This window comes from Lissotriton helveticus, chromosome 2_1 (genome assembly GCF_964261635.1).
Source record: "Lissotriton helveticus chromosome 2_1, aLisHel1.1, whole genome shotgun sequence".
Taxonomy (NCBI): Eukaryota; Metazoa; Chordata; class Amphibia; order Caudata; family Salamandridae; genus Lissotriton; species Lissotriton helveticus.
This window is the reverse complement of record NC_136059.1, coordinates 1339106588-1339119829: the sequence shown is the minus strand read 5'-3', so window position 1 is coordinate 1339119829 and position 13242 is coordinate 1339106588.

The following is a 13242-nucleotide window of genomic DNA, read 5'->3' as shown; positions in this document are numbered from 1 at the left end:
GCCCGACGACCCAGAGCGGTGGCTGACCGCGGAGCTCGCCCTGCGGGCCTGTCAGCTCAGACAATCACGCTAGACCGCGGCGCTCCGCGAGTTACCTAGGCTGCGCGCTGGCCGGCCCTGCGCCTCGATTATCCCGCCTGCCTCGCATCAGGGCCTAGGGGCCTAGGGCTACTGGAGCATCTCCTGTGGGACCCCCCCGGACCCGGATCACTGCCGGGGGGAGCGAGACGACCCACGGACGTCTGCGGTAAGGAGAAGGGGAGTTCCACCGCCCCCCCTGTGGATCCTCTGGGCCCTCATTGGCATCGTGGACACTGGACGCTGGGTACCAGCCCCCCCTCTCCTCTTGCTTCCCGCTACTGACATTTGAGGCTGCTATCGGTGAAATTTGCAGCCATTCCAGCCCACTGCCTCTTGTGCCCCTCCATTTGGCTGGACCGGCCACTCGCAGTGTTTGTGGCAGTGCCCCCCCGCTTGATACACCTTAAACACCTGGCTGACCACCTGATCACCCCTGAGGTGCCTCTCTGCCGCGTGGAGACCCTCCGGCCTGAGCTGTTACGGAGTGGGCCTCTCCTTGGACAGCGGCGTTTGCGTTGTGCGCCTGGGCCCCCATTGCCACCATTGCGGGTGCCCTGCTTGGGCCCAACGCCATATTGACTTTCCGTGGGGTGCTCCAGGCTCACGCATCGACTGCTGACAGGGGGCATTGACGAGGAGATACATATTGGACGCTGGAGGCACTAATTGGACACAGGGAGCCTTCCCTCTATTGCGGCAAACTCCAAGTTCACCCCTATCCTTGGCTGGAATTGATCCTAAGGCTTGCCTGCACACCATCATGGGTAAGCTGGATGCGAGACAGCCCAAGATCAACTTTGAAGCCCCCAAGCGGCATGCCCGGTCGGGACAAGAACCACCTGCCACCTCGGCCACTGCTGACTCGGCTGACGCCGCAACAGTACAACCCCCAGAAGTACAGGACATCCTGCAGGAGGTACGCCAGGGGTTTGCAACCATAGCAGACGAGGTCAACAGGCTGTCCTCCCGCATGGATGCTATTGCCCACAAAATGGATGCTCACGAGGAGCGCATTACGGAAGCGGAACAACGCATATCGGATTCGGACGACGTGGTGGCCAGGCACACTTCCCAACTATCTCGGATGGATAATTTGCTCCGCGTCATTGCTTCCAAGAATGAGGATTTGGAAGCGAGGAGTCGAAGAAATAACATACGCATCATAGGAATTCCGGACTCCACAAACACCGGTCGCATGGAAGACTATGTGGAGAAGCTTCTGCTAGCTGCGGTGGGTTCTGAGGCTTTCTCCTCCCAGTTCATTGTCGAGCGAGCGCACAGATCGCTGGGACCAATACCCAAACCTGGCGCGACTCCGAGGCCCATAATTACCAGACTTCTGAACTACAGGGACCGCGACGTTGCGTTGCGGGCAGCCCGCAGCAAGCAATCGTTATCCTATGAAGGTAACTTCTTCACCATGTTCCCTGACTTCACACCCCTGGTTCAGGAGGAACGGTGGAAATTCCGGGAAGTTAAAGCAAAACTGCGCAACGCCCAAATCGACTATGCTCTCCTGTACCCGGCTCGGTTACGAGTGACCCACCAGGGTCGATAACGCTTCTTTACAAAACCGCAGCAGGTGGACGATTTTCTTAAACATCTTCGGCACATGGTTCACCCTACGGGGGTAGAAGGAAAAGATGGACGGCAATCACCGATGGAGGGTGCAGACGTGGATGAACAGTAAGGTGCTCTGATCTATGCTTAACTTGAATTGCATACTGGCTCCTGCAGGTATGGTCTGTTCACATTGGGACAGAGGTTGTTTGAACTGTAAGCTAGCGGAGATCGGGACTCCTCAGGGCTGCCGGTAGATGACTCGCCGGCCACCCCATATGCCTGTTGGAGTTGCAGTGTTTTTTACACGAGCTCCGAGGGCAAGGGGTGGTTTGTGTTGCCGCCTAGATGGCCTCCAAAGGGTATTCCCCCTCACTTGCCTGGCCACAAGAGCTGGCGAGGTTTGTTCTTTGTGTTTGCTGGATTGGGTGGTTAGGGAGGGTTGGGAGGGGTTTCTCTACTGGCGAGTTGGGGTTGCTTTAGTGGGTGGGGGGTTGGATGGGGAGGGTAGGCAGGTTTGTTCAAGTTGATGTTTTTATATACATGAGTCATTTTGACACACGGAAGTATTTGGTATGTCTCAGTTTAATCAGTGCAAGTTCGACACCACATACCCTACTAGCTCTTACACATACCCTGAAGTTTCATGGCTAACAATGCCGGCACACGACTAAACGTTCTTACGTGAAATGTCAGGGGGCTCGGGACCATAGGAAAAAGCGGCAAATATTGGCATACCTGGATAGGCACCATACCAACATAGCAATGCTGCAAGAAATGCATTTTTCACCTCTTAGGCCTAACTCCTTTACCTCCCGTTGGGCTGCGCATAGCGTCTTCTCTTCTTATTCATCTTACGCAAGGGGTACTGTGATCCTAACTAAGAAACAAGTTCCCTTTCACCTGGTGGGTTCATCTAGGGACGATCAAGGACGGTATTGCATGATCTGGGGATGCTTGGGCCTGGAATCGGTTACGTTGGTGTGTTGCTATGGGCCAAATGTAGACACCCCCGAATTCTTCTCTTCCCTGTGCGAGGCGAGAAGACGCATAGGGTCCACACACATTATATGGGGAGGCGACTTTAACGTCACATATGCGCCAGCCGTGGACAGATCGCACCCTGCCCCACACCATCGCACTAAATCCAGTTTATTGCTTAAGGATATCATAGAAGATAACCAGTTGCTAGATGCCTGGTGACACCTGCATCCCTTGGACAGGGAGGGTACACACTTCACGGCTTATGCCGCCACTTGGGCCCGGCTGGATCTTTGGCTTGTCTTTCGGGGTCTTGGACCCGCATTGTGTCAGTCTCAGCACTTGGCCAGGACATATTCTGATCAGGCTTGCTTTTTCATACGCTGACTTTAGCCCCCCGCGCAGCGCATGGAGGCTTAACGCGCGCATGCTTTTAGATATAGTCTTCCAGGAGGAGCTGCGAGAGGAAGTGCAGGACTTCTTTGAGCAAAACAAGGGGTCAGTTCAAAGTGTAGCCACGATTTGGGAAGCCTTCAAGGTCACTATCAGGGGTTACTGCATCTCTAAGGGGTCATGGATCCTCAAAGATATCCTTAATACTCTGTCTAGACTAGAGCGAGAGCTGCAGGATCTGGAAGCTACTCTGAGGCGCACACCGAATGGTGAAACGTGAGAAAAATTTCGATCCACGCTTAATGACTACATGGAAAAGGCACAAAGAGAAACGCGCTTCAGGGGGAAGCACTGGCAGGCTCGCCGGTATGGTGAGGGGGAACGCCCTGGCAAGGACTTGGCGGATGCAGTCCGGTGTCCCAGACACTCCAATTTCTTGTTGGAGATAGAAGGACGGGAAGGCGCACGCCACTGTGACACTGCGAGCATTCTTAGTGATTTTACTGACCATTATGAAGCTCTATACACGACCTCTGGCTCCCAAAATTTAGACCTGGATGCGTATCTGGGAGACGTGCACTTAGATGGCTCAGTGATGTACATCGGGAATTTCTATGTGTGCCCTTTGAATTAGATGAAATGCGAGAGGCCATAATGGGCCTTCAGTTGGGTAAGGCCACAGGGATGGATGGCATACCCGTCGAATTTTATAAAACTTACATTGATTTGATGGCCCCCATTCTACGTGAAGTTTATGAAGAATCGCTCGACGTGGGTTCTCTACCTGCCTCTATGAGGGAAGCACTCATTATTTCATTGTTGAAACCAGATAAGCCTGCTCACCTATGTGGGTCCTATCGACCCCTTTCCCTCCTTTATTGTGAAGCTAAGATCTTGGCCAAACTCATCGCCAACCGAGTGAGTCTTTTGTTGGAACAACTGATATTACCAGATCAGTCTGGATTTGTCCCTGGTAGATCCACCTCCCATAACCTGAGGACCCTCTTTACATTGCTGCATAATGTGGCCCCTGAGCTACCCTTTGCAGCGGTCTTTCTTGACGCTACGAAAGCTTTTGATTCGCTCGAGTGGCCGTTCCTTTTTGGAATATTGTCACGCATGGGCTTCCCCCCTTTGTTTTTATCATGGATACGCCTGTTGTATCATCAGTCTGGTGCGAAGGTACTGATTAATGGACAGCTCTCACACAAATTTTTGATCACCAGGGGCACATGTCAGGGGTGCCCATTGTCTCCGCTCTTGTTTGCTCTCGCTACAGAACCATTGGCGGCTCGTCTACGACAGCGCCACAATGACTTAGCCCTCCAATGCAACATGAGGCAGATATTAATCTCCATGTATGCTGACGACATTACTCTATACGTCCGGGACCCACAATACAATTTGAACACCCTCCTGAGAGAATTTGTGACATTTGGGCGTCTGTCTGGCGTTCAGATAAATTGGAGTATGTTCTGTTTCTTCCCGCTAACCAATGCGGTGACGCGGTTCCCTTTGGAATATCCATTAGAGTGGTGGGATGGAGAATTGCGATATTTGGGCATCAAAATCACTAGGGACAGGGAGGAACTCATGAGACTCAATTATGGGGTGGCACTATTCCGCCTCACGGATAAGATTGACTGCTGGATAACTCTCCCGCTTTCTATGGCGGGAAGAGTTTCCTTGATTAAGATGGTAATTCTACCCCAGCTACTCTATTTGTTCTTAAATATTCCCTACTCCCCGGGCAGACCTTTCTTCACATCCCTCCGATCAGAGCTGAGCAGGCTGGTATGGGGCGGCAAACGAGCCAGATTGAAATGGTCCATACTCACTAGACCTTATTCGGCGGGTGGGTTCGGCATTCCTGATTTTGAACTTTATTATCTTAGCGCTCAGGCACACTATTTATATTTCTGGATTCGACTGCCCAAACACATGCCACAACTTGCGGCAGAACACTGGCTGTTATACCCGGTTCCGATAGAGGGGGCAGTCTATATGCCTCTGAATGCTCGAGAGCGCACGCAGACTACAGTGAACGCCACGATCACAGCCTGGCAACGGCTAACGAGCTTGTACGATCTCCCACTGCTATATTCGCCACTGCTCCCTCTGGCTTACCATCCAAACATGCCACTCTTATAGGAGGCTGTCTTCCACAAGATGCAACGACGCGTGTCCATTTTAACTTGGGGGAATCTCTACACTGATGGTACATTCAGGGATTCGGATGAGATGTTCAAGGATCCACACCATACTCCAGTAGATAGTTTTCTGTATATCAGACTTAAACAAGGCATGAGAGCGCTGCACACTGACTTTCCTGCTGAACCCCCAGTGCTCCCTCCATTATACGCTATGCTACAGAAATCCTCACCTAGAAGGCTGGTCTCACTTATTTATCGGATCACACACACAAGACCCACGACAATAGACTCGCCATCCCGTACTAAATAGGAGGCTGAACTGGGAGCAGCCATAACAGAGGAGAAGTGGGAATATTGTTGCTCGCAAACGGAGCGTGTATCTGCCAGTAGTCGATTTCGGATACTACATTATACATATTTCCATAGATTATACTGCACCCCGGCTGGTATGCACAGACACCAACTACGAGACACAGATCACTGCGATAGGTGTCATGGACCACAGTCTAACTTTTTGCACTTGGCCTGGGAATGTCCTACCGTTTTTGAGTATTGGGGCCATGTCTTCTCAGCCCTTGACCAGATAACTGATGCACACATTGAGGCCACACCCTTAATCGCACTACTGAGCTATGTCAAACAGGTCCCAATAGCGCATCGCAGATTCATAGCACTTGCTTTGTTGATGGCCAAACGACCCATAGCCTGCAAGTGGGGTAGGGGCAGAGCACCGAAATTAAAAGATTGGCTTGCAGACATGATTCACTGCCAGGAGCAATCCGCCCTTTATGCTGTACTTCTACCTAGCAGTTCTCGGCCCAGAGATATATGGGTGTCATTCGCGGCTTACCTACTATCCCGTGTTGAAGCAGACGACCGACCGAGTGCTAATGCTTAGGTGAATGCACGCTCTTGCCATGTCATTGGGCGCATTAGATGCCCTTTCCTGCATGCAATGCACTAATTGATGGCCTCTGAGTTATGTTATACCCCGGTGGGATGTTTCGTATTGTCGGGGCTCCCGGGCACTCCTCATTTTTTTCCATGGTAGTTTTAAGTGTGTCTGAATATATCGTATGATGGGGTCACTGTGTTAAGATGTGCTAACTATTCCTTGCTGATTATAACTTCCTAGATTTGAGATTGCCAAGGAGCTTCTGTGTTCACCTCAATTCTTTCCTTTTACTGTATGGGTTTTATCATGCACACGTACGTTTGTCTAATGCTTATACGTTAAGACGCGGCCGGCCCTGAGCGGTTGTAGGCGGCTTGCTGTGTTAACAAGTATTGATTGCTATTTTTGATGTTGATGGCACGTATTGTCTTTAAGCGCTGCCGGCCAAACGACTGGTTGTAGGCATGATGATGTGTAACCCTTTCACTTACCTAATAAAATGTTTTTTTTTTTTAAATACTCTTAACGCGGACAAAAACACAGTATATGACTAATAGTCGCCTGACCAGGTATGAAAAGGTGATTTCGGGAGCAGACAATGTGACATTTGTAAAATGTGTCAATGTGAATCCTTATACCTTGTTACCTGATACTTTGGATGTGGAAGTAAAAGATGATATTGATCACAAATGTTTGGATGTGCTTGAATATTGTACCTAACCAAGACCTGACATTAAAGATGAACCTTTAGAAGAATCAGATTATGTACTACTTGTGGCTGGTTCCTGTTTAAGGACAGATGAAGGAACTTTGAGTGCTGCATATGCTGTATGTACAGTGGCAGATGTCATGAAAGCATCTTGTCTGAAAGGAATACGTTCTGCTCAAGTAGCTGAACTGATTGCTTTGATTCGAGCATGCAAATTGGGAAAACATGTGAGTTACCATAGTGACTGATAGTCAATATGGATTCGGAGTGGTCCATGATTATGGGCAACTGTGGTCTCAGAGAGGTTATATGACGTCTGTTGGATCACCTATCCAGAATGGTGAGTTTGTGAAGATGTTGCTGGAGGCAATACAGCTGCCTAAAAGCATTGCAGTGGTGAACTGTGCTGCACATAAAAATGGAGATGATTATATTACTGAAGGCAATAGATTCGCAGATGTGATTGCTCAATATTGTGCCCGAAATGTTGCTTCAATCAATCGGGACAGAGAAAAAGAACATGTTTCAAGTCCTTTAATGCTTACTAAGTTGAAACTTGGCAGGAAGTAAAACAATTGCAGGATGAGGCAGATGATGAAGAAAAAGATAGGTGGATAAAGTCAGGTTGTAGACAAAGAGAAGAAGATGAAATGTTGGTGTACAAAGATGAAAGACCAGTAATGCCTGATAGCATGATCTCAAATATGGCCCGAATGTACCATGGTCAAGCACACATAGGCAGGGACGCTATGATTAGAATGTTCAAACAAACTTGGTACAATCCAAAGTTCCGTGTTATTGCTGAGAGTTTGTGTCAACGTTGTTTGACGTGTCAGCAATTGAATCCAGGAAGGAAAACTGTTGTAAGTTTGGGAACCATAGGGCGGGAGGGTGGTCCTTTCACATGAATGCAATTGGATTTCGTTTAAAATCTTAAGACTGACAACTCCCAGGATGCTCTGCCCGCTTTTGAACTTGTATGCTCCTTTGCGCACATTACGTTCTGCTGGCCAAAATTTGGTCGAAGTGCCTCGGGTCAAGCGTAGTAGAGCGGGAGGACGTTCTTTCCGCTTCTTGGCAGCTAAAGCTTGGAACGCTCTTCCCTCCTACATTAGAGAAATTCAAAGTCTGTCTGTTTTTAGGAAAGCTATAAAAACTCATCTATTTCTGTAAATTTATTTTTTGCTGGAGATGCTTATTCACTACTTCGCTCATGGTTCTTTTTCTGCTCTGGAGTTTAGTGCTGGGACGCCCCTTCGCTGGGGCAGCTGCGCGCTCTATTAAATTTTATAACATAACATAACATAACATTTCATCAAAATGCCACCAAGCAATAGACTATGTTATGTATTGGTGATCATCTGTCTATTCTCAAGATGGATAGAGGCTTTCCCTACCAAGAGGAATGTTGGAGTGACTGTAGCAAAGCTTTTGCTAAGGGAAGTGATACCTCACTTTGGATTTCCAGTAACTATTGAAACAGACAGAGGGAGCCATTTTCAAAATGAATTGATGCAATTGATTTGTGAAGCACTGGATATTCAACAGAAATTACATTGTGCCTACAGACCAGAGGCTTCTGGGGTAGTTCAGCAGGTTAAAGGAACAATTAAAATAGACTTGGAAAAATGTGTTTGGCCACTGGACTGAAATGGCCTGATGCTTTGCCACTTGTTGTAATGACTTTAAGAAGCATTCCAGACAGAAAGACTGGTTTAAGTCCACATGAGATACTGATGGGACGAGTAATGAGACAAGCATTTGTACCTGTCAACAAACTGCTAGCCATAAATGATGATATCATACTGGATTACTGCAAGTTCTTGTCTGACACAATAAATTCTGTGTTTCACCAGGTTGGAACTGATGCATGTACTAAAGAAAAGCATCCAACACATGATTTAAATCCTGGAGACTGGGTCCGAGTAAAAGTACACAGAAGAAGAAATTGCCTGGTCCCTTTCTGGGACAGGCCAAGAAAGGTGATTCTGGTGAGCACAACTGCAGTGAAATGTGCACGTGTTAAAAGGTGGGTGCACGCAAGCCACACCATCCAAGTACCAGAACCTGAGAATCAACAATTGGAAGAAGAAGATACTAGTTCAGATTCTGATGCAGAAGGGACAGCTGACAAAGTTGCAGATAATAAAGATCGACCTGTGAGGCAACATCTGGAAATATCAGATACAAGTTCTGCATCAGAAACAGAGACTGAAATAATTGAAATTCCAGATCTTGAAGATCGACCTGTAAGTCAACATCTGGAAAAAGGAGTAACTAGTTTGGACACTGAAAGAGAACAGGATAAAACTTGTAAAGGTGGAAAAATTAAGAGTCAGACAGAAAGTTCTGAGAAAAGGAATATTGATCTAGAAACTGGAGAAAAGGAAGTAACTCACGATAAAAACGAGATTCCAAGTACCAATTATGAAGAAATTCCTTGTAAAAAAACTGATTTGACAAAAGGAAAACAAGAATCAGAAGCTGAACCGAAAATAATAAAATTCAAATAAGAGGAAGTGAAAATAAATCTGACACTGAGTTTGATGAAAGTGACGGAGAAACTACTCTAGGAAAGAGTTCCAGAAAAAGGGCTTGGAAAGTTGAACGTGAATCAATTGAACCAGTGATTAAAAAGCCCAAAAAGGGAGATAATTGGCCTGCAGAAATTAAAGAATTCAAATTCAAATTGATCATTATAAATGGAGCACCAAAAGAACAAGTAAACGAAATATCTAGCCAAGAAGGTCAAAAAGAAAAGAATAAACAAGTTTTAGAAAGACCCAAAAGAGTAAGGAGACCAACTCAAAAATATGAGTCACCTGAGTGGGTATATATTTCTTTACCTGACATACCGGAAGTTGAAAGTAACCAAGAAAATCAAAGTGACTCTGGTGAGTGAAAAGGACAAAGGCAAAGAGAAAATTATTTTGATTTCAAAACTAAGAAAGTAAAAGTGGCAAACAGAAAGAAAAAGTCAAATAGAATAAAAGGAAAGAGACAACATTAAATTAAGAGATTTTAAACAGACACATATTTTGTGTGGACAGTGGCAGAGAGACATTATTAAAAAGGGTGTAAGTGTTAAAAAGAGACATTATAGAAAAATCGCTTGAAAAAAAAATGCCTGCAAGAAATACATCCAAATGTGGAATGATACGCAGATGGTGTAGAATGTGCTCAATATGTACTGCTTTAAAGTTTCAAGTTTTGAGTATTCATATTAAAATAGAGGAGATAATAAGAGTGAGAAAATACATGATGCAAAGAATAATGTAGAACTAATAGATAAAACAGAATTACATAAAGATAGATCCATTAATGATATTTCAAAGAATGTTGTTTCTAGATTGTTGAAAGAATATGTAGAAACTATGGATGTACAAGACTGCTACGTCTGTATGCATTTGCCTGCATCTGTATCAGAGGGGGTAACCTACCATCACCTTCCTTTGGCGTATGGAATGACTTGTAGTGGTATAGCTAGTTTATTTGACCAAACTGGGAAATTAGAATATTACTATTCTGATGTTGACGACAGTTTGCTAAAGTTCCTGTAGTACATAGAATGAACAAAGTGAAACCTGCTAAAGTTTTTGGGGAATTTTCTTAGAAATTGCTGAACTGACAATAGAATATGCATACAAAAACAATTTAACATGTAAATTGAAAAAGGCAGGAAAGGTATTTTTAGAAATGGCAGAAGATAGGAGACTAGCCTAACAAAGAAAGGCTACAGCAAGTAAATTGAAACCATCTCATTGAATTTTGTTTAAGAGAATTTTGTAAAAGGTGATACTAATGTTGCATTGGGAATAGATCTTCCCCAAAAGGGAAAATGTTGTATTCGAAGAGACAACACAGTGTATGATAACTATTTTGTGAGAGCAAGTAATTGCAAAGACACTTACAGAATTATTGGGGGATGGGGATATAAAGGGGGAAATGATCCTGTATTTCCTGGATTGTACTTTATATGTGGTAACAAAGCTTATTACAGATTACCTGACCACTGGTACAGGACCTGTTATGTAGGTTTGGTTTTTCCTAAAAATTTTCATGTAGATAGAGGTACTAATGGAATTCATGAAATAGGTAAACCATTAACACGTAGGAGAAGAGAAAGTTTCCCAGAAATAGTAGGAGACATCTTTGGTGCACTGATACCAGCAGTGGGAATATCATTTAATGCAAACAAAATTCGAAAATTGTCAACAATAGTGGATCATTTATCTACAAGTACAGCTGGAGGATTTTTAATGGTAAATACAGAAATGGTTGCTATGAGAGCTATGGTAATGCAAAATAGACTTGCTCTTGATATTTTATTGGCAAAAGAAGGCAGAGTCTGTGGAATATTGAAAGTGCAACATTGTTGTACTTATCTTCCTGATAAAAGTCAGAATATAAAGAGGTATATTAAAAATGTTACTGAATTAGATAAAGAAATAATCCCACTGGAGGTTGATGGTGTGCTAGAGAAACTTGGTAAGAGTTTTTCTAATGTAAAGAATTGGTTTGCTGAAATAAGTAGTTCATTAGTTGTAAACATAGTAATACTAGTAACAATAATAGCAAAGATAGCTTTAATAATAAGATTAGGGTGTGTCTGTATTAAAAGAAAAAGAGCTTCAAGCACTTTCTTCTAAGCCTCCTTTTTTGACTGTTCATCTGGACAAGGCTGTCCTTTGAACTTGTCCTTCCTTCCTAAAGTGGTTTTCCTTTCCATATTGGACAGACCATCACTTTGCCTAACTTCTTTCCTCCTCCGCATCCTTCCAAAGAAGAGAGGCTACACAGTCTGGATCCAGAGCGTGCACTTTCCTTTTACTTGGATCGTACAAAACAATTCCGGGTGGATGACCAGCTCTTTGTTGGCTACGTGGGCACCAAGAAAGGTCGGGCCGTGCATAATTGAACCATTTCTAGATGGGTCATTTTGTGCATCAAAGCTTGTTATTCCTTGGCAACGAAGGGATCTACAGTGGGGTTGCACGCCCATTCCACCAGGGTGACGGCAGCTACCACTGTTTTTGGGATGAGGAGTACCCCTTAATGATATCTGTCAGGCAGCTACATGGGCATTGCTGCACACATTTACAAGACGCTACTGCCTGGACAGCCAAGTCCAGAAAGATGGTTTCTTTGGCCGTTCTGTTCCCCAGGACTTCCTAGTGTGAACTTATTTCGCAGACCCACTTCCAGGGTTGGTATTGAAGGTAAGGAATCTATAACTAACTGTTTCTTTCAGATGAACAAGTTACTTACCTTAGTTACTGATATATCTGTAAGAAACATAGGTTAGTTATAGATTCCTTACCGCCCCACCCATCCTCCCCATTCCACAAACTGACTTCTAGGGTTAAGGACTTCCTTTCAGGGCCCTAATTTTGTGCACCAGTGCTCAGAGTCTTGCATGGCTCTGCGCTGCGTGGAAAGTCGTGTACAGAACTGATGTCAGCGCACAAGGGCGGCGTCTATGTAGCTACCGCGACGTCATCCCAGGGACCACGACGCCAATGAAGAACGCTGAGCCGACCAACGCTATCTTTTGACGCGCTGGGGTACTGATAATGCAAAACTTTCCGGATCCAGTCTGACACCTGGGGGTAATTCTAAGGTAAGGAATCTATAACTAACCTACATTTCTTACATATATATCGTTACCAAAGGTAAGTAACTTGTTCGACAGGAAAGACCAGCGGAGCGGAGGTGTCTGTCAGGCGGTGCCCTCGGTTTTCAAACACTTTGGAGAGGCTGTTGTAAGCACTGGAGCGGGCCCTGCTCTTTTTCATATCTCCTGTTGTTGGGGATCGAGCTGTGGGCTGGTGTGAGCACTAGTGCGCTTGAGTTGCGGGCTGGCGAAAGCAGTTGCAGAGGTTTGTGGGTGAGCAGAGGAGCAGTTTGACCGCAAGATCAGTGCTCGAGCGTCCATGCGGAACTCCAACATCAGCATGAGTTTTCGTCACTGTGTGTGACCTTGTTCATTGTGAGGATGAGGTCAACTTTTAACAGGCTTCTTCCCAGTCTCATCTTCCAGGCTTGTGAAGAAGGGTGTGTTCGGTAGCCAGGTAGCATGGTGATATGCTCAGCATGCAATAAGCAGCGTTCACCATGTTTTGTGACTAACGGTGAACGTGCACTATTGCCTCATTTTAAATCTCTTTGTTTACTCCAGGAAAAAAACAAAAAAACAAGTTCTTTAGTCCATATTGTTGTGCCTAATTGGAGCACAGTTTGGATGTAGATATAAATTAACTGTTTTGTGTCTACACTATACTGTATTGCAACAGTGTACCCATAGTGATACACACATATTTCATTGGTAATTTTACAGAGGTGATTGGTGTGCTAGAGTATATTGCTACTTGGTGAACCTGTATCACATGGAATCATCTTTACTACATAGCTCTATTTCTACTGATCCAATTTTTCCTGTGTTTTTCTTCAGAGGATGGTATTGTATTTTT